Source organism: Arachis ipaensis, chromosome B4 (genome assembly GCF_059453495.1).
Source record: "Arachis ipaensis isolate K30076 ecotype BB chromosome B4, ASM5945349v1, whole genome shotgun sequence".
Lineage (NCBI taxonomy): Eukaryota > Viridiplantae > Streptophyta > Magnoliopsida > Fabales > Fabaceae > Arachis > Arachis ipaensis.
The window spans coordinates 107690808-107713787 of NC_142439.1; the positions used below are offsets into that span (position 1 = coordinate 107690808).

Sequence of the window (22980 nt, forward strand, 5' to 3'; positions counted from 1 at the left end):
TTTTGTACCCGTCTTCTTGCTGACCATCTTTGTTCCAACCGGGTGGAAAGCAAGTTGAACTCTCACTGAGATACCCAAACATCTTTCGAGACCCATTCAATCGAGCTCTATACCAATCCTTACACTTCCATTTGGAGCGTAGAACCTTATTGAACCTTACCTGCCAACTATTATTACTAACCATCTCCCTCTTACTCTTAAAGCCATAAAGAGCTCGAAGCTGGCCATCGGTTTCAAGCAAACCGTATTCAAGTGGAAAGGTAAAGACAAAGGCAAAGGATTTTACCCACTTAAAGTTTGTATTGGGTGGTAATGGCCTTGGGAGAGGTGTTTCCAGTGGTCTTTCAAGCTCCACTTCCTTGTACTCTTCTATGAATAATTCCACTTCCTTACAAACCTCTTCGACTGCAATCACGTCTTGATCAAAGTCTTCGATTTCTTCCTCATCACTCAAGTCATAAGTTGGAGGTTGAAAAAAGTCTACCTCCACATCATCTTCATATTCACTTGGGGAAGATTCTTCAATCTCAAAGAACTCAATTGCGGATGCAAGTTCATTCTTAGGAGAGCCTAGTTCATGATCATCATTACCAAGGAAACTTGCTTCTTGATCTGTTCCGTCCAGTTCTTCATAAGATACATGCCTTGGGGGTTGTGCACTATCCTCCTTAGCATCAATTTCAAATTTCTTAGCGAAATTCTCTACAATTCTTGATTCCCATGGATGTTCAGCGTCTCCTAAGTCTTCAACCACTTCTTCTTCCTTGATAATTTCAGCTTCCTCTACTTGTTCCAGCACAAAGTCATGCTCCATACTGTCAACCGGAGCTTCTAGTGTCTCCTTCATGCTACGTTCTTCATTAGATTCTCCACATGAAGCCATGGGAGTTCCTTGAGTGTCCGAACGTCGGGAAGCTAATTGATTTATCGCTTGCTCCAGTTGATGAAGGGTTGCATGAAATTGATCTACTACTTCCTTGAGGCGAGCCTGTGATTCTTGGGTCGATGGATATGGACATGGTGCATATGGAAGTGGTGGTTCTTGGGAGTAATTGGATTGGAATTGGGGTGGGTAAGGGTTAGGGTCATATGGAGGTGAATGGTTGTAGATGGCTAGTGAGTATGGTGGTTCGAAGCTATGTTGAGGAGTGATGAGCGGATAATTTATACGCTTTTTGGCATTGTTTTTAGTATGTTTTTAGTATAATCTAGTTACTTTTAGGGATGTTTTCATTAGTTTTTATGTTAAATTCACATCTCTGGACTTTACTATGAGTTTGTGTGTTTTTCTGTGATTTCAGGTATTTTCTGGCTGAAATTGAGGGACTTGGGCAAAAATCAGATTCAGAGGTTGAAGAAGGACTGCTGATGCTGTTGGATTCTGACCTCTCTGCACTCAAAAGTGGATTTTTTGGAGCTACAGAACTCAAAATGGCGCGCTTTCAATTTCGTTGGAAAGTAGACATCCAGGGCTTTCCAGAAATATATAATAGTCCATACTTTGGCCGAGTTTAGAAGACGCAAAAGGGCGTTGAACGCCAGTTCTATATTGCAGTCTGGAGTTAAACGCCGGAAACACGTCACGAACCAGAGTTGAACGCCAAAAACACGTTACAACTTGGAGTTCAATTCTAGAAGAAGCCTCTGCACGTGTAAACTTCAAGCTCAGCCCAAGCACACACCAAGTGGGCCCCGGAAGTGGATTTATGCATCAATTACTTATTTCTGTAAACCCTAGTAACTAGTTTAGTATAAATAGAACTTTTTACTAGTATTTTAGACATCTTATGATTTTTAGTTCATCTTTAGATCATATTGATCACGTTTGGGGGCTGGCCTCTCGGACATGCCTGAACCATCATCACTTATGTATTTTCAACGGTAGAGTTTCTACACACCATAGATTAAGGTGTGGAGCTCTGCTGTTCCTCATGAATTAATGCAAAGTACTACTGTTTTTTATTCAATTCAACTTATTCTGCTTATAAGATATTCATTCGTACCCCAACATGAATGTGATGAATGTGACAATCATCATCATTCCCCCACGAACGCGTGCCTGACAACCACTTCCGTTCCACCTTAGATTGGATGATTATCTCTTGGATCTCTTAATCAGAATCTTCGTGGTATAAGCTAGATTGATGGCGGCATTCATGAGAATCTGGAAAGTCTAAACCTTGTCTGTGGTATTCCGAGTAGGATTCAGGGATTGAATGACTGTGACAAACTTCAAACTCGCGAGTGCTGGGCGTAGTGACAGACGCAAAAGGAGGGTGAACCCTATTCCAGTATGATCGAGAACCTCAGATGATTAGCCGTGCTGTGACAGAGCATTTGGACCTTTTTCACAAGAGGATGGTATGTAGCCATTGACAACGGTGATGCCCTTACATAAAGTTTGCCATGGAAAGGAGTAGGACTGATTGGATGAAGACAGCAGGAAAGTAGAAGTTCAGAAGAACGAAGGCATCTCTATACGCTTATCTGAAATTCTCATCAATGAATTACATAAGTATTTCTATCTTTATTTTCTATTTATTTATTATTTATTTTTGAAAACTCCATAACTATTTGATATCCGCCTGATTGAGATTTACAAGGTGACCATAGCTTGCTTCATACTAACAATCTCCGTGGGATCGACCCTTACTCACGTAAGGTTTTATTACTTAGACGACCCAGTGCACTTGTTGGTTAGTTGTATCGAAGTTGTGACAAATTATGAATTAAGATTAGAGCACCAAGTTTTTGGAGCCATCACCAGGGATTGTTCGAGTGACAATTTCGCCCAGGGATCACAATTTTGTGCACCAAGTTTTTGGCGCCGTTGCCGGGGATTGTTTTGAGTTTGGACAACTGACGGTTCATCTTGTTGCTCAGATTAGGTAATTTTTTTTTTGTTTTATTTTCGAAAATTTTTCAAAAAAAATCTTTCAAAAAATTTTTTTTTATATTATGTTCTTCAGAATTTTTAAGAATGAATTCTAGAGTTTCATGAAGTATGTGAAGCCTGGCTGGCTGTAAAGCCATGTCTAAATTCTTTTGGACTGAGGCTTCCAAACCATCTTCATAGAGGCAAGTTAATTTGATAATTAATGAGTAGTATATCTGAGTTACATGCTGAAGCTTGGCTGGCCATTGGCCATGTCTAGTGTTTTGGACCGGAGCTTTCACTGAAAGCTTGGCTGGCTAGTGAGCCATGTCTATTTCCTGGACTGAAGCTTTAGACTAAGAATGCAAGATTCCTGGAATTCATATTAAAAATTTTGGAATCCTTATTTTTCTTTTTCAAATTAATTTTTTGAAAAATATAAAAAAAATTAGAAAATCATAAAAATCAAAAAAATATTTTGTGTTTCTTGTTTGAGTCTTGAGTCAGATTTTAAGTTTGGTGTCAATTGCATGTTTATCTTGCATTTTTCGAAAAAAATCATGCATTCATGGTGTTCTTCATTATCTTCAAGTTGTTCTTGGTAAATCTTCTTGTTTGATCTTGATGTTTTCTTGTTTTGTGCATTTTCTTGTTTTTCATGTGCATTTTTGCATTCATAGTGTCTGAACATGAAAGATTTCTAAGTTTGGTGTCTTGTATGTTTTCTTTGCATATAAAAATTTTCAAAAATATGTTCTTGATGTTCATCATGATCTTCAAAGTGTTCTTGGTGTTCATCTTGACATTCATAGCATTCTTGCATGCATTCATTGTTTTGATCCAAAATTTTCATGCATTGAGTCTTTTTCAAGTTTTTCTCTTTCATCATTAAAAATTCAAAAATAAAAAAAATATCTTTCCTTTTTTCTCTCATAAATTTCGAAAATTTGGATTGACTTTTTCAAAAATTTTTAAAAATTCATTTGTTTCTTATGAGTCAAATCAAATTTTCAATTTAAAAATCTTATCTTTTTCAAAATCTTTTTCAAAAATCAAATCTTTTTCATTTTTCTTATTTATTTTTGAAAATTTTAAAAATATTTTTTTAAAAAATCTTTTTCTTAATTTTACATCATATTTTCGAAAATATCATCAACAATTAATGTTTTGATTCAAAAATTTCAAGTTTGTTACTTACTTGTTAAGAAAGATTCAAACTTTAAGTTCTAGAATCATATCTTGTGATTTCTTGTGAATCAAGTCATTAATTGTGATTTTAAAAATCAAATCTTTTTCAAAACTAATTTCAATCATATCTTTTCAAAATTATTTTTTTATCTTACCTTTTTCAAAATCATATCTTTTTAATCATACCTTTTCATATCATATCTTTTTCAAATATCTTTTCTAACTTCTTAACTTCTTATCTTTTCAAAATTGATTTTCAAATCTTTTTCAACTAACTAATTGACTTTTTGTTTGTTTCTTATCTTTTTCAAAACTACCTAACTAACTCTCTCTCTCTAATTTTCGAAAATCTCTTCCCTCTTTTTCAAAAAATTCTTTTTAATTAACTAATTGTTTCAATTTAATTTTAATTTGATTTCATTCCTAATTTTCGAAAATCACTAACCCCTTTTCAAAATTTTATTTTCAAAAATCTTCTTTCTCTCTCATCTCCTTCTATTGATTTATTCATCTACTAACACTTCTCCTCACCTCATATCTCTGCTCCTATCCTCACCCTTGTGTTTGGATTATTCATTCTTCTTCACTCTTATTCCCTTTCTTCTTCTACTCACACAAAGGAACCTATCTCTACTGAGGCAAAGAGGATCCCTATTATTATTTTCTGTTCCCTTCTTTTTCATATGAGCAGGAGCAAGGACAAGAACATTCTTGTTGAAGCAGACCCCGAACCTGAAAGGACTCTGAAGAGAAAACTAAGAAAAGCTAAAATACAACAATCCAGAGACAACCTTACAGGAATTTTCGAATAGGAAGAGGAGATGGCAGCCAAAAATAATAATAATGCAAGGAGGATGCTTGGTGACTTTACTGCACTTAATTCCAATTTACATGGAAGAAGCATCTCCATTCCTGCCATTGGAGAAAACAATTTTGAGCTGAAACCTCAACTAGTTTCTCTGATGCAGCAAAACTGCAAGTTTCATGGACTTTCATCTGAAGATCCTTTTCAGTTCTTAACTGAATTCTTGCAGATCTGTGATACTGTTAAGACTAATGGAGTAGATCCTGAAGTCTACAGGCTCATGCTTTTCCCGTTTGCTGTAAGAGATAGAGCTAGAGTATGGTTGGATTCTCAACCCAAAGATAGCCTGAACTCTTGGGATAAGCTGGTCAAGGCTTTTTTAGCCAAGTTCTTTCCTCCTCAAAAGCTGAGTAAGCTTAGAGTGGATGTTCAAACCTTCAGACAGAAAGAAGGTGAATCCCTCTATGAAGCTTGGGAGAGATACAAGGAACTGACCAAAAGTATCCTTCTGACATGCTTTCAGAATGGACCATCCTGGATATATTCTATGATGGTCTGTCTGAATTAGCTAAGATGTCATTGGATACTTCTGCAGGTGGATCCATTCACCTAAAGAAAATGCCTGCAGAAGCTCAAGAACTCATTGACATGGTTGCTAACAACTAGTTCATGTACACTTCTGAGAGGAATCCTGTGAGTAATGGGACACCTCAGAAGAAGGGAGTTCTTGAAATTGATACTCTGAATGCCATATTGGCTCAGAATAAAATATTGACTTAGCAAGTCAATATGATTTCGCAGAGTCTGAATGGAATGCAAGCTGCATCCAACAGTACTCAAGAGGCATCTTTTGAAGAAGAAGCTTATGATCCTGAGAACCCTGCAATAGCAAAGGTGAATTACATGGGTGAACCATATGGAAACACCTATAATCCCTCATGGAGAAATCACTCAAATTTCTCATGGAAGGATCAACAAAAGCCTCAACAAGGCTTTAATAATGGTGGAAGAAACAGGTTTAGCAATAGCAAGCCTTTTCCATCATCCACTTAGCAACAGACAGAGAATTTTGAGCAGAATCCATCTAGCTTAGCAAATTTAATCTCTAATCTATCTAAGGCCACTGTGAGTTTCATGAATGAAACAAGGTCCTCCATTAGAAATTTGGAAGCACAAGTGGGCCAGCTGAGTAAAAGGATCACTGAAATCCCTCCTAGTACTCTCCCAAGTAATACAGAGGAAAATCCAAAAGGAGAGTGCAAGGCCATTGATATAACCATCATGGCTGAATCCAAGGAAGAAGGGGAGGACGTGAATCCCAAGGAGGAAGACCTCCTGGGACGTCCAGCGATCAATAAGGAGTTTTCCTCTGAGGAACCAAAGGAATCTGAGACTCATCTGGAGACCATAGAGATTCCATTGAACCTCCTTATGCCATTCATGAGTCCTGATGAGTATTCTTCTTCTGAAGAGAATGAGGATGTCACTGAAGAACAAGTTGCCAAGTTCCTTGGTGCAATCATGAAGCTGAATGCCAATTTATTTGGTAATAAGACTTGGGGAGATGAACCTTCCCTGTTCACCAATGAACTAAATGCATTGGATCAACTGAGATTGCCTCAGAAGAAACAGGATCCTGGAAAGTTCCTAATACCTTGTACCATAGGCACCATGACCTTTGAGAAGGCTCTATGTGACCTAGGGTCAGGAATAAACCTCATGCCACTCTCTGTAATGGACAAATTGGGAATCTTTGAGGTACAAGCTGCTAAAATCTCATTAGAGATGGCAGACAATTCCAAAAAACAGGCTTATGGACAAGTAGAGGACATGTTAGTAAAGATTGAGGGCCTTTACATCCCTGCTGATTTCATAATCCTAGATACTGGGAAGGATGAGGATGAATCCATCATCCTTGGAAGACCCTTCCTAGCCACAACAAGAGCTGTGATTGATGTTGACAGAGGTGAATTAGTCCTTCAATTGAATGAGGACTCCCTTGTGTTTAAAACTCAAGGTCATCCTTCTGTAAACATGGAAAAGAGGCACAGTAAGCTTCTCCCACTGCAGAGTCAACCAGAGCCCCCACAGTCAAACTCTAAGTTTGGTGTTGGAAAGTCTCAACAATGCTCTGAACATCTGTGAGGCTCCATGAGAGCCCACTGTCAAGCTATTGACATTAAAGAAGCGCTTGTTGGGAGGCAACCCAATTTTTATTTATCTAATTTTAATTTATTTTTATTGTTATTTCATGTTTTATTAGGTTCATGATCATGTAGAGTCACAAAATAAATATAAAAATTGAAAACAGATTCAAAAACAGCAGAAGAAAAATCACACCCTGGAGGAAGGACTTACTGGCGTTTAAACGCCAGTAAGGAGCATCTGGCTGGCGTTCAACGCCAGAACAGAGCATGGATTTGGCGTTGAACGCCCAAAACAAGCAGCATCCTGGCGTTTAGACGCCAGGAATGCACACTGAGGAAAGCTGGCGCTGAACGCCAGAAACAAGCATAGAACTGGCGTTCAACGCCAGAAACATGCTGTATCTGGGCGCTGAACGCCCAGAACAAGCACCAATTCGGCGTTTAAACGCCAGAATTGCATGCAAAGGCATTTTACATGCCTAATGGGTGCAGGGATGCAAACCCTTGACACCCCAGGATCTGTGGACCCCATAGGATCAACTCAGCATCTGTGAACCCTACAGGATCCCCACCTACCACCACTCACTCTCTTCCCTCTTCTCAATGTTCATCCTCTCTTCCCAATAAACACTCTTCCCCAAAACTCTTCACCAATCACCTCAATCTCTCTTCCCTATCACCACTTCACCACTCACATCCATCCACTCTTCCCCATAAACCTACCTCATAAACTCCACCTACCTTCAAAATTCAAAATCAATTTCCCACCCAAACCCACCCTATATGGCCGAAACTAAACCCCCTCCCCTCCCTATATAAAGCCCTCCATTCTTCCTCATTTTCACACAACACAACCCTCTCTTCCCCTTCTTGGCCGAATACACCTCTCTCTCCTCTCCTCCATATTTTCTTCTTCTTCTTCATCGATTCTTTCTTCTCTTGCTCGAGGGCGAGCAATATTCTAAGTTTGGTGTGGTAAAAGCATAAGCTTTTTGTTTTTTCCATTACCATTGATGGCACCAAAGACCGGAGAATCCTCTAGAAAAGGGAAAGGGAAGACAAAAGCTTCCACCTCCGAGTCATGGGAGATGGAAAGATTCATCTCCAAAGCTCATCAAGACCACTTCTATGATGTTGTGGCCAAGAAGAAGGTGATCCCCGAGGTCCCTTTCAAGCTCAAGAGAAATGAGTATCCGGAGATCCGACATGAAATCCAAAGAAGAGGTTGGGAAGTTCTAACAAACCCCATCCAACAAGTCGGCATCCTAATGGTTCAAGAGTTCTATGCCAATGCATGGATCACTAAGAACCATGATCAAAGTAAGAACCCGAATCCAAAGAATTATATTACAATGGTTCGGGGGAAATACTTAGATTTTAGTCCGGAAAATGTGAGGTTGGCGTTCAACTTGCCTATGATGCAAGGAGATGCACGCCCCTACACTAGAAGGGTCAACTTTGATCAAAGGTTGGACCAAGTCCTCATGGACATATGTGTGGAAGGAGCTCAATGGAAGATTAACTCAAAAGGCAAACCGGTTCAACTTAGAAGACTGGACCTTAAGCCTGTGGCTAGAGGATGGTTGGAGTTCATCCAACGCTCAATCATTCCCACTAGCAACCAGTCTGAAGTTACCATAGACCGGGCCATTATGATCCACAGTATCATGATTGGAGAGGAAGTAGAAGTTCATGAAGTCATCTCCCTTGAACTCTACAAAATAGCCAAAAAGCCCTCTCCCTTGGCAAGGCTAGCTTTTCCTCATCTTATTTGCCATCTATGTTATTCAGCTGGAGCTTCCATAGAAGGAGACATTCCCATTGAGGAAGAAAAGCCCATCACTAAGAAAAGGATGGAGCAAACAAGAGAGCCCACTCATGGAGCTCAAGAAATGCATGAGGAAGCTCACCATCAAGAAATCCCTGAGATACCTCAAGGGATGCACTTTCCTCCACAGAATTTTTGGGAGCAAATCAACACCTCCCTAAGAGAATTAAGTTCCAACATGGGACAATTAAGGGTGGAACATCAAGAGCACTCCATCATCCTCCATGAAATTAGAGAAGATCAAAAAGCAATGAGGGAGGAGCAACAAAGACAAGGAAGAGACATAGAAGAGCTCAAGGACATCATTGGTTCCTCAAGAAGAAAATGCCACCATCACTAAGGTGGACTCATTCCTTGTTCTTAAATTTTTTGTTTTTCGTTTTCTTTATGTTAAGTGCTTATCTATGTTTGTGTCTTATTATATGATCATTAGTAATTAGCAACTATGTCTTAAAAGTTATGAATGTCCTATGAATCCATCACCTCTCTTAAATGAAAAATGTTTTAATTCAAAAGAACAAGAAGTACATGAGTTTCGAATTTATCCTTGAACTTAGTTTAATTATATTGATGTGGTGACAATACTTTTTATTTTCTGAATGAATGCTTGAACAGTGCATATGTCTTTTGAAGTTGTTGTTTAAGAATGTTAAATATGTTGGCTCTTGAAAGAATGATGACAAGGAGACATGTTATTTGATAATCTGAAAAATCATAAAAATGATTCTTGAAGCAAGAAAAAGAAATGAATACAAAAGCTTGCAGAAAAAAAAAATAGAAAAGAAAAAAAATAGCGAAAAAAAAAACAAAGAAAGAAAAAAAAAGCAAGCAGAAAAAGCCAAAAGCTCTTAAAACCAAAAGGCAAGAGCAAAAAGCCAATAACCCTTAAAACCAAAAGGCAAGGGTAAAGAAAAAGGATCCCAAGGCTTTGAGCATCAGTGGATAGGAGGGCCTAAAGGAATAAAATCCTGGCCTAAGCGGCTAAACCAAGATGTCCCTAACCATGTGCTTGTTGCGTGAAGGTGTCAAGTGAAAACTTGAGACTGAGCGGTTAAAGTCAAGGTCCAAAGCAAAAACAAAGTGTGCTTAAGAACCCTGGACACCTCTAATTGGGGACTTTAGCAAAGCTTAGTCACAATCTGAAAAGGTTCACCCAATTATGTGTCTGTGGCATTTATGTATCCGGTGGTAATACTGGAAAACAAAGTGCTTAGGGCCACGGCCAAGACTCATAAAGTAGCTGTGTTCAAGAATCAACATACTGAACTAGGAGAATCAATAACACTATCTGAACTCTGAGTTCCTATAGATGCCAATCATTCTGAACTTCAATGGATAAAGTGAGATGCCAAAACTATTCAAGAGGCAAAAAGCTACAAGTCCCGCTCATCTGATTGGAGCTATGTTTCATTGATAGTTTGGAATTTATAGTATATTCTCTTCTTTTTATCCTATTTGATTTTCAGTTGCTTGGGGACAAGCAACAATTTAAGTTTGTTGTTGTGATGAGCGGATAATTTATACGCTTTTTGGCATTGTTTTTAGTATGTTTTTAGTAGAATCTAGTTACTTTTAGGGATGTTTTCATTAGTTTTTATGTTAAATTCACATTTCTGGACTTTACTATGAGTTTGTGTGTTTTTCTGTGATTTCAGGTATTTTCTGGCTGAAATTGAGGGACTTGGGCGAAAATCAGATTCAGAGGTTGAAGAAGGACTGCTGATGCTGTTGGATTCTGACCTCCCTGCACTCAAAGTGGATTTTCTGGAGCTACAGAACTCCCAATGGCGCGCTTCCAATTGCGTTGGAAAGTAGACATCCAGGGCTTTCCAGCAATATATAATAGTCCATACGTTGGCCGAGTTTAGATGACACAAAAGGGCGTTGAACGCCAGTTCTACGCTGCAGTCTGGAGTTAAACGCCAGAAACACGTCACGAACCAGAGTTGAACGCCAAAAACACGTTACAACTTGGCGTTCAACTCCAGAAGAAGCCTCTGCACGTGTAAACTTCAAGCTCAGCCCAAGCACACACCAAGTGGGCCCCGGAAGTGGATTTATGCATCAATTACTTATTTCTGTAAACCCTAGTAACTAGTTTAGTATAAATAGAACTTTTTACTAGTCTTTTAGACATCTTATGATTTTTAGTTCATCTTTAGATCATATTGATCACGTTTGGGGACTGGCTTCTCGGCCATGCCTAAACCATCATCACTTATGTATTTTCAACGGTAAAGTTTCTATACACCATAGATTAAGGTGTGGAGCTCTGCTGTTCCTCATGAATTAATGCAAAGTACTATTGTTTTTTATTCAATTCAACTTATTCCGCTTCTAAGATATTCATTCGTACTCCAACATGAATGTGATGAACATGACAATCATCATCATTCCCCCACGACGCGTGCCTGACAACCACTTCCGTTCCACCTTAGATTGGATGATTATCTCTTGGATCTCTTAATCAGAATCTCCGTGGTATAAGCTAGATTGATGGCGGCATTCATGAGAATCCGGAAAGTCTAAACCTTGTTTGTGGTATTCCGAGTAGGATTCAGGGATTGAATGACTGTGGCGAACTTCAAACTCGCGAGTGCTGGGCGTAGTGACAGACGCAAAAGGAGGGTGAACCCTATTCCAGTATGATCGAGAACCTCAGATGATTAGCCGTGCTGTGACAGAGCATTTGGACCTTTTTCACAAGAGGATGGGATGTAGCCATTGACAACGGTGATGCCCTTACATAAAGTTTACCATGGAAAGGAGTAGGACTGATTGGATGAAGACAGCAGGAAAGCAGAAGTTCAGAAGAACGAAGGCATCTCTATACGCTTATCTGAAATTCTCATCAATGAATTACATAAGTATTTCTATCTTTATTTTCTATTTATTTATTATTTATTTTCGAAAACTCCATAACTATTTGATATCCGCCTGACTGAGATTTACAAGGTGACCATAGCTTGCTTCATACCAACAATCTCCGTGGGATCGACCCTTACTCACGTAAGGTTTTATTACTTGGACGACCCAGTGCACTTGCTGGTTAGTTGTATCGAAGTTGTGACAAATTATGAATTAAGATTAGAGCACCAAGTTTTTGGAGCCATCACCAGGGATTGTTCGAGTGACAATTTCGCCCAGGGATCACAATTTCGTGCACCAAGGAGGTGTTTTATTGGCATATGATGGAACTTGTTAGTAACTACAAGGGGGTCCACCATATCTATCATCTTGATACGCACCTCGGAATGGCTCTTGACCATAGTAATTTGGTGGAGGTTAGTTGTCACGAAAAGGTCCACCATAACTATTGTCTTGGCATGCATTGTAGAATGGTCATTGTCCATGATATCTTGGAAGGTGTTGTTGCCGAAAGGGTTGATCAGATTCTCGTGGCTCCTTCCATCTTTGATTGTTTTGACCTTCATGCACGTTCCTGTTATAGCTTCCATTCCTTTCAACAACATTGGAACCAAACTTAAAGCCAGAGGGGTGAGAACTCATAATAGCTAATAAAAATTAAAAAGAAAAATAAAAACAAATAACCAAAAGAAAATATTTACAATAACCAATAATAAGGCACACAATTACGATTCCCCGGCAATGGCGCCATTTTGACGAACGGACTTTTGTATGGTCTAGAATTTTATAAAAATAATCACGTTGTAGGTATAGTTTCTAAACCAACTAAAATCCTTTCGTACAAAAACTTGTTTGTCACTAAAGCAAACCCAATAAAATTAAACCGAAGTATTTAAACCTCGGGTCGTCTCTCAAGGAATTGCAGGGTAGTATGATTTATTATTGGTTATGGAAGAAAGTATCTTTTTGGGTTTTTGAAATAGGGAACAAGGAAATAAATTGATAATAAAGTAAATTAATAATCATGAAAACCATTGCAAGGTATAAGAACTGGAAATCCCATCCTAGTTATCCTTATCAGGTGTGACAAGAATTGTTTATTGCTCCCACTTAGTTAACCGTTACTAAATAAAGGAAAGTCAAGTGGACTAATCAATTTGATTCCTCAAGTCCTAGTCAACTCCTAAGGAAAGACTAGCTTTAGAGGGATCCAAATCAATCAGCAAATTACAATTGTCAATCAACTGCTGAGTTTGATAACTCAAGTGTCACTAATTACTCAACCAAAGCAAAGGGAAAAAATCTAAATTATTTATATCATAAATAGAAGAAAGCAATCATAAATCTGAAATACCTCGAATTGTATTAAATAGAAAATCAAATTAAACATAGGAATCCATAAACCAATTTAGCAACATAAGTAATCAATAAGAGAAAATAGATAAAGTAGAATACTAAGGCAATTAAAAGTAGAAAAGAAACTAAATTAAGGAACATTGAACCTGGAATTGAGAAGGAATGAAGCATAAACTAAGAGAAATCTTAAATCCTAAAACCTAAGAGAGAGGAGAGAGCCTCTCTCTTTAAAAACTACATCTAAAATCTAAAATTGCCAATAATGAATGAATGATTGATGATTCCTTTGATTCCCTCATTCTCCAGGCTCTATTCTGTGTTTATGGGCTTGAATTTGGGCCAAAAAAGGACCCAGAAATTGCTGAGGGCGTTTTCTGTAACTTTTTGCACGTGGCGTCTGTCATGCGTACGCGTAGGTCACGCGTGCGCATCATTTGGAAGTTTTCCCTATCACGTGTATGCGTCAGTCACGCGTACGCATCACTCGTGCTCTGCGCTAGGCACGCGTCCGCGTCGTCCATGCGTGCGCGTCGCTGCCATTTTCTTCAAACCTCCATTTTGTACGTTTCTTCCACTTTTGCATGTTTCCTTTCTATCCACTAAGCCATTCCTGCCCTATAAAGCCTGAAAATACTTAACACATAGGTCACGACATCGAATGGTAATAAAGGATAATTAAAATTAGAATTTTTAAAGCATAGGAAACATGTTTTTACATATATCACATAATAAGGAAGGAATTGTAAAACCATGCAAATTATATGAATAAGTGGGTGAAGAATTGATAAAAACCATTTAATTGAGCACAAGATAAATCATAAAATAGTGCTTTATCACACATCTTTAACCCGGATAAGGATTACTCGTCTATGCACAAGCCAGGACTCGAATAGGAATTACTCGTCTATTCTCGGATAGGAATTTCTCATCTACCCTTGACATTACACATCGAATAGGAATTACTCGTCTATACTCACAAACATAGCTCGAATAGGAATTACTCATCTACCCTTACTGTCATAACTCGACCTTTCGAAATAATCCACAATTAAACTCAGTTCTCATCATTAATCATATCTCATTATCTAAACTCATAATCATAGCTTGGATAGGAATTACTCATCCATCCTTAAAATCACAACTCCTTCATTATCAGCTCATAATATCACCACAATTCTCATTATATCTCATTAATCACTTTCACTATTCTCATCAAATCAGGTATCCTCTTTTTCAACTTCTTTGATGCTCATTTCTATCTTCTTCCACTTGCTAACCCTTACTTTGTGACTTAAAACCTTACTAATAAATTTTAGTCAGAATCTTTAGAAGTTTGGAGAATTAAAGGATTGTTCAATAGTTCAAAATAGTGAGTTTTCATTAAAACAATAGTTTCGGAAGTTTACAGGCTTGTCGGGAAAGTCAAACCGTGAAAAATAGAGTTTTATGTGAAATAGGTTTTGTGCGTAAGCACACAACAGAGCATCCTTCCCAACCGGTGCGTACACACCAGAATTCATGCAACTTCGAAAATTCAGCTTTTGGCACATAACTTTCGACGTTCATAACTTCCTCTACAAAATTCTAATTTCCTCAAATTTTATACCGTTTTAAAGCTATTGAAAATATCTTTAATTTGAAATAGATTTCATTCAATTCCAAAATTTGAGGCTCAAGTTATGGATCGCCAAAGTTCACTAAAAATTTGTTGTTACCAAAAATTACCAACACCTCAATTCTTCAAAGTTTTCATTTTCAAACCAAAATTTCTCACCCAAAACAACCCCAAAGTCCATCCAAAATCCTTCCATACCCTCTTTACCCCTTTCTCAACATAACAATATCCAATCCTTACCAATTTTAATCCCATAAATTCATATCCAAACAATAATATCATAAATTAACAACATAACACTCATTATCAATATTCATCAATCATCAACTTCATCAAAAATTAACAATTCACCACATTATCATAAATGGCTCAATAGGTACATCCAAAAAGCACTAATCCATAACGAACCCAACTACTCCAACTTATCCTAGGTCAACTAGCCTACGTTTTCACGAAACAATATATATTATCTACGAGAAACCAAAACCATACCTTGGCCGATTCCTTGTAAAATTTGGAACGTCACCATTTGTCTCTGTTCCACAAAACCCAAGCTTCTAAGGTCACACCAAACGGGTCTTCGGCTCCCTAGAGTCCAATACCAAGTCTCCAACACCACCAATTTGTTTCCAAAGTACACAATCCAAACTAATTTTACAAAATAACAATAAAATTACCATAGGTTTCACTAATTAGATAACTCGAAAAGGATTAAATGTTCCTCACCTTACCAATGCGAAATTGGGACAAAACTCAGCAAATCCACAAAGCTAATTTGCTCCTAAACATCAAAATTCAACAAATTCTCAACACTTAATCTCAACAAATTTTGAAACTGAGATGAGAAGATTTGCGTGAGGAAAATCAAGTTTCTTACCAAATAGTTGAGTGGATTTTGTAGAAGATTTTGAGATAAACGCGTGGCCAGTGCGGCTCGTCATTCGGAGCTTCAGATCAAAAGTTATGGGCGAAACAAGTGAGGTGTGAATAGTGATTCTCTTCCTCCCAAGGGTTTCTCTCTTTCAGCGTGTTTAACGAAGAAGAAGAGGAGAAAGAAGGCTGATGGTAGCTTATGTATAGATTAAGGTGAGTGGGCTTGGGCCCACTTGGGCCCGGTTCGCTCAGTTCGGCCCATTTGGCCTAATTTTGGGCCAAATTCTTTAAAATTAGCATCAAAATTCATGTTTTAATTAACTTTATCTCATTAGGCTATAAAATTCATATTTCTAATTTCTTTAAATAATAATTAATTTATTGGCTAATCATTTACTAATTTTTCAGGTTTTACATTATGACTCTGGTGCGTCGTATTCTTTTATTTCTGCGACTGTTGTGCATGAGTTGGGATTAGATTTTACTGTGTTAAATTATGATCTGATTGTCTATACACCTACATCTCAAAATTGCTTGACTAGTCGAGTGTGTCAACAGGTACCTTCTGTTATTGAGGCTAGGACTTTCATATATGACTTGGTCTGTTTACCTTTGCGTGGTTTAGATATTATCTTAGGACTGGATTGGTTGTCTAAGCATCATATTTTCCTTCATTGTTTCAAACAAACTGTTACATTTCCAACATTTGACATGCATATTAGGCCAGTTGAGTCTTGTACCATTTATTTGAATTTCCTAAGAGTTACCTCTAGCAGTAGTGGGTGTGAGGGTTACGTTCTATTATTGGCTAGCTCAGAAAGTAGTGAACAAGATTTAGAGTAAATCCGAGTGGCGAAGGAGTTTTCTAATATTTTTCTGGATGAGATACCTAAATTTTCACGCCAGAGAGAGATAGAGTTTAGTATTGGCTTGTGCCTAAAGCCGGACCAATTTCTATAGAACTATATTGGATGTCGCCACTAGAACTAGCAGAGTTGAAGAAGTAGTTAGACGAGTTATTGGAAAAGAAATTTACCCATCTGAGTGTATCAGCGTGGGGAGCTCCTGTGTTACTGGTAATAAAGAAAGATGGTGGGATGAGATCGTGTATGGATTATTGGCAACTGAACAGGATCACTATTAAGAATAAGTATCCATTACCGAAGATAGATGATTTAATGGATCTGTTGAGTGGTACGACAATATTATCTAAGATTAATTTGCGGTCGGGATACCATCAAATTCGAGTTCAAATATAGCTAAAACTGCCTTTTGAACTAGGTATAGTCATTATGAGTATACAGTTATGTCCTTTGGACTAACTAATGCTCCTGATGTATTCATAGATTATATGAATTGCATTTTCCATTCATATCTAGACCAGTTTATGGTAGTTTTCATAGATGATATTCTCATCTATTCTAAGACAGAGGAAGAACATGAACGGAATCTGAGGATTGTATTGCATATACTAAGAGCATAAAAGCTATATGCAAAACTGTCAAAGTGTGAATTTTGGGCAACAGAAGTGGCATTCTTAGGGTATGTGATCACGTGAAGCGGTATAATCGTAGATCCTTCAAAGATTGAGGGAGTAATATAGTGGAAACAACCTACGACAATTATAGAAGTTCGTACTTTCTTGGGGTTAGCAAGATACTATCGGTGATTTACTAAAGGATTTTCACGGATAGTTGATGACTTACATCATCTACCTCTTTCTCCCATCTAAAAGGACCATAAAAAGAGTGTAATTGCATTCAATCAATGAAATTTCATGAGTCAAATGGTGAATATTATGGTACATTACTTTGAAATGAGTTTTGTTTGAATTCTAGGTGAAAAGAGCAACAAAAGAAGAAAGAAACAAGAAAAGTGTGCTGGGCGTGTGAACTGGGCATGCCACTTGGTACAAATTCCCACAAACTGTATGGGCATGGCACACCAGCTACAGGGCGTGGCACGCCAGTTGTCAAGACCAGAGAAGCATCATTGGAGCTTTATTATGGGCGTGGCACGCCAGGGCCAGGCGTGGCACACCAACTATACTTTCCAGAGAGCACTTTTTGAAGACCACAAGGGGGCGTGGCACGCTAACTCCATTATAAACACTGGGCGTGCCACTTGAGATCGAAGGCGTGGCACGCCAGTTCATTGATCCAGAGAAGGGAGTTGAAGGTTCAATATTGGGTATGCCACTTGGGCTCGAAGACATGGCACGCCAACCTTATTTGTGTCTTGGGCGTGCCACTTGGGTTCTAGGCGTGGCACGCCAAGCTTGGAGAAGCACAACATCAAAATGGGCGTGCCACTTGAGCTTGGAGAGGTGGCATGCCAGTTCAATTAAACAGAGAGGAATAGAAGGTAAAGCACACTGGGCGTGACACTTGGGTTCGAAGGCATGGCACGCCAACCGTGCTCGAGTCTTGGGCGTGCCACTTGAGTTCCAGACATGGCACGCTAAGCTTGAAGAATTCAAATATCAACACTGGGTATGCCACTCGAGCTCGAAGGCGTGGCATGCCAGCACAAGCTCATAGGGAAGGAGAAGACCTAGGCATGCCATTTGGGACTTTAGGCATGTCACGCCAAGGCAAAATAACCAGGGGCGTGCCACTTGAACACCAGGCGTGGCATGCCAGAGGGACTTAGTCATGCACCATCAAGGGCGTGGCACACCAACTACTGAGCGTGGCACGGCAGTATTGTTTTCCAGAGAAGAAGGATGAAGTCCCCATCAAGGGCATGGCATGCCAATTACTGGGCATGGCACGGCAGAGACGGGCGCGCCACGCCAGTTTAAGATTCCAGAGAAGCTGAACAAAGGAAAGACCTTGGGCGTGCCAGGAAAGACCTTGGGCGTGCCACTTGGACTCGAAGGCATGGCACGCCAGGTTAGCTGGATGAAGGTGGCATGCCATTTGGATGCCAGGCGTGGCATGCCAAGCCAGGCTGAGGACCTAGGCGTGGCACGCCACTCAAACGCCAGTCACACGCCAGGCACATGGTTCATTTCCATTAGTTTTTCATTTTCTTTTCAGTTATAATTTTCTTTTCTCTTTTGTACTTTTTAATCCTAGTGATAGGAGTAGTATAAATACCCCATAAACGTACTAAAAAGGGGGTTGGGTGGATTTGAGAGTTAGTTTTGGGTTTTTAGTTTTGACTTCACTTCATCTCTTCCATCTTTTGTACTTTATCTAAGCTATGAGTAGCTAAATTCTCTCTCATTGGGAGAGGGATCTCTGTTGTACTTGATGAATTAATGATAGTGAATTTCTTCTTCTCTTCATTTTCTCTTTGATTTGATAGAAGGAATTTCGTTCTTCATGCTAGTGTTCAATCATCTTGGGAAAGAGGTTGAATGCAAAATGAGTTTCATGGAAACCTTGGAAAAGGAAGCATGAAACCATGCTTGAAATCCCTTTTCACACTTGAGTAGATCTGGGTTTTGGGATTGGATATGGTGACATATAATCCACCCACTAATTGGATCTATGAGGATGTGTGGTATAATCAGGGACCAAGCTTATCTCTCTTCATAAGCAATTAGACCAAGGAATTGGCTGATTATCAAGAGTTGAGAGATTGAATCACCAAGGGATTGGGGTTCAATCAATTATGATTGCCAAGAGGTCAATGAGTTGCATGATTGAAGATGAGATGATCTAGATTTAATCCAAAGAGAGCAACATCTCCTAATCCCAATGAATTTTCCCTATTCTTATCTTTCCTATTCTTTATAGCTTTTCTTTAATATCTTTCATTACCCATTTCCCATTTACTATTCAGTCATTTATGTTCCAGCACTTTACATTCTTGTCATTTACCTTTCTGCACTTTATTGCTTTCCTTTAATTTTAAGTCATTTACATTTCTGTTGATTTAGAATTCTACACTAAACAATCTCTATTTCTTAGCTTTACTAATTCACCCATTAATTAAAGTTGCTCAATCTACCCATCTCTGTGGGATTCGACCCCACTCCTAGTGGGTTATTACTTGACGATATTTGGTGCGCTTGCCAAAGAACGGATTTATTATATAGTGAGTGAAATTCGGTCATCAAGTTTTATGGCGCCGTTGCCAGGGATTTGTTTGAAATTGACAATGGCTAAATTGATGGGTAGTTAGATTAAGCAATTTTGTTTATTTTGCTAATTCCTTTAATTACAGTTCTTATTTTCTTCTTTTCCTTTAGCATTTGAATTTCTGTTGTTCATTGAACATATTTCCATTTTTGCATACTAATTCACTAACTGTTTGATCAATTGCACTAATCATTCTAACCATAAGTCATAACAAGAGTGCTTTCTTCACTTGTCTTTTGCTTGTTTGTTACTGAATGTATGACAGATAGAAGAGGAGAAACTTCATCCTCTTTTGATAGTGAACTTGAGAGGACCTTCCTTAGACTAAGGAGGAAAGCAAGAGGCAAGCGAATAGCTGGAGAGGAAGTAGTGGAGGAAGATCTAGACATTACTATGGAGGAGGAAATACATAATCATGTTGTGGAAGGTGCTGGTAACCATGTTGGGCAGGAGAGAAGAGTTCTAGGCTCTTACATTAACCCAAACCCAGGAAATTGTGGAAGCAACATTCTTAAACCAACCATTTAGGCTAACAATTTCGAGTTAAAGCCTCAACTCATCACCCTTGTTCAAAACAACTGCTCATTTGGAGGAAGTGCACAGGAAGATCCCAACCAACATTTAACCACATTCTTCAGGATCTGTGATACAGTGAAGGCTAATGGTGTCCACCCGGATACCTATAAGCTGTTATTGTTTCCTTTTTTTCTTAGGGACAAGGCATCAAAGTGGTTAGAATCATTTCCTAAGGAAAGTTTGACAACTTGGGAAGAAGTAGTGAACAAGTTCTTGGCAAAATTCTACCCTCCCCAAAGAGTTAATAGATTGAGAGCTGAGGTGTAAACCTTTAGACAACAAGATGGGAAAACTCTCTATGAAGCTTGGAAAAGATACAAGGAGTTGACAAGAAAATGCCCTCCGGACATGTTCAATGAATGGGTACAACTGCACATTTTCTATGAAAGGTTGTCACAAGAATCAAAGAAGGCTTTAGATCACTCTTCAGGAGGCTCACTAAATAAGAAGATAACAATTGAAAAGGCCATTGACATCATAGAAGCTGTGGCCAACAATGAGTACTTCTATGTCTCCGATAGAAACCCAAGAAGAGGAGTAATGGAGCTCAACTCTATAGATGCTCTGCTGGCTTAAAACAGGGTGATCACAGCTCAACTAGCAGCTCTAACAAAGCAAATAGAGAAGAATCAAGTCTCAGCTATCCAAGCCCAAGCACCTATACAAGAAGAAGACACCCCAGAAGTTGAATGTGAATGGGAGCAAGCCAACTATGTGAACAATTTCTCTAGACCACCATATGACCCCAATGCCAAAACATACAACCTAGGTTGGAAGAACCACCCAAATTTTGGGTGGAAAAACCAACAAAGCCACAACCAAGATCACAAACCATACCACAACAACTAATACAACAACCCTAGCCATCAAACTAACAACCATAGATCCTACCATAACTCACAAAATGCATCATACCACTCTATTCAACAACCATACAACAACCATTCTCAAAATGTATCATCCTCAGCCCCATAACCATGTGATAGCAGCAACAACTTTGCAAGATTGGAGGCTGCTATGTCACAATTGGCAGAGAGTATTGCCACTGTTACAGAGAGACAATTGCAAGCTGACAAAAAGATAGACTCAATCCAAGAGGAGACCAGATCCAACATAAGGAACAAGGGGCAGCAATTTCAAAACTGGAAGCACAACTAGGGAGCTTGTCCAAACAGATACCAATGCCCACACATACATTTCCAAGTGATACCATGACCAACCCAAAAGGATAATGCAAAGCCATCACACTAAGAAGTGGGAAGGTGGTGGAGGAGGCATCCTCAAACCACAACTTGCAAAAAGAAGAGCTGTAGATGACTCAGAAACTAAGAAGGAAGAAGAGACACTTGATCCAGCCCTACCAAAGCAAGTCTTGAAGCCCTATGTACCAAAAGAACCCTACCCACAAAGGCTGATAAAAGATGGGAAGGACAGCCAGTTTTCTAGGTTCTTGGAGATCTTTAAGAAACTTCAAATTAACATACCTTTTGTTGAGGCATTAGAATAAATGCCACTCTATGCCAAGTTTCTAAAGGAGATGATGACAAGGAAAAGAAACTGGAGAGAAAAGGAAACTGTAGTGCTCACGGAGAAATGTAGTGCCATCATACAAAAGAAGCTTTCCCAAAAGATGAAAGATCCTAGGAGCTTTCAAATCCCCTGCATCATAGGGGATATAAGCATTGAGAAGGAATTGTGTAATTTAAGAGCTAGCATTAACCTCATGTCCTTGGCCATGATGAAAAGAATGAGAATTGAAGAGGCCAAACCAATAAGAATGGCCCTTCAATTAGCTGACAGATCATTCAAATTTTCTCATAGGGTGGTGGAAGACTTGTTGGTGAAAGTGGGAGAATTCATATTCCCAGTATATTTGTTGTGCTTGATATGGAAGAAGAGTCCAATGCATCAATCATACTAGGAAGACCATTCCTAGCTACTGCTGGGGCCATAATTGATGTACAAAAGGGAGAGTTAGTCTTAAGATTGCATAAAGAAAAGATGGTATTCAATATTTTCAAATCAATGAGCTACCCAAAGGAATCCATTGATGAATGCATCATGGTGGATATAATGGAGAAGATAGTTCAAGGAGTCCTGAAAGAAGATCAATGTGAAGAATCAATAGAGCAAGATCAACAAGCATCATGTGGTGAACTACCAAAGGAAATTATAGAAGCTTCAATCATGTTAGATAAGGCAAGCAAGAAGGAAGTAGAAGCACCAAAGTTAGAGTTGAAGACCCTACCTCCAAGTTTGAAGTATGCTTACTTGGGTGACAATAACACATACCCAGTCATCATTAATTCAAGCTTAAGTGAGGAGCAAGAAGAGGAGCTTATCAATGTGTTGAGACAACATAAGGATGCCATAGGATGGACACTTGCAGATTTAAAAAGGGATTAGTCTTTCTATGCGCATGCATAAAATCCTTCTTGAGGAGGGTGCCAAGCCCTCAAGACAACCACAAAGAAGATTAAATCCAACGATGAATGAAGTGGTTCAAAAAGAGGTGTTGAAGTTGTGGCAAGCAGGGGTGATCTACCCAATCTCCGACAGCCCTTGGATAAGCCCAGTACAAGTAGTCCCCAAGAAAGGAGGAATCACAGTTGTGCCAAATGAAAGAAATGAATTGATACCAACAAGAACAGTGACTGGATGGCGCATATGCATCGACTATAGGAAGCTCAATGAAGCCACAAGGAAGGATCACTTTCCTCTACCCTTCATGGATCAAATGTTGGAAAGGCTTGCTGGA

General features: G+C 38.9%; 1 non-coding gene across 1 annotated transcript; it reads right to left on the reverse strand.

The window, feature by feature from the left end:
* Nucleotides 1-5280: 5280 nt before the first annotated feature.
* LOC148568701 (small nucleolar RNA R71) lies at nt 5281-5387 on the reverse strand. Its single transcript, XR_015882417.1, has one exon. It is a non-coding gene; the product is annotated as a small nucleolar RNA R71 (small nucleolar RNA).
* Between the last annotated feature and the right edge of the window lie 17593 nt (nt 5388-22980).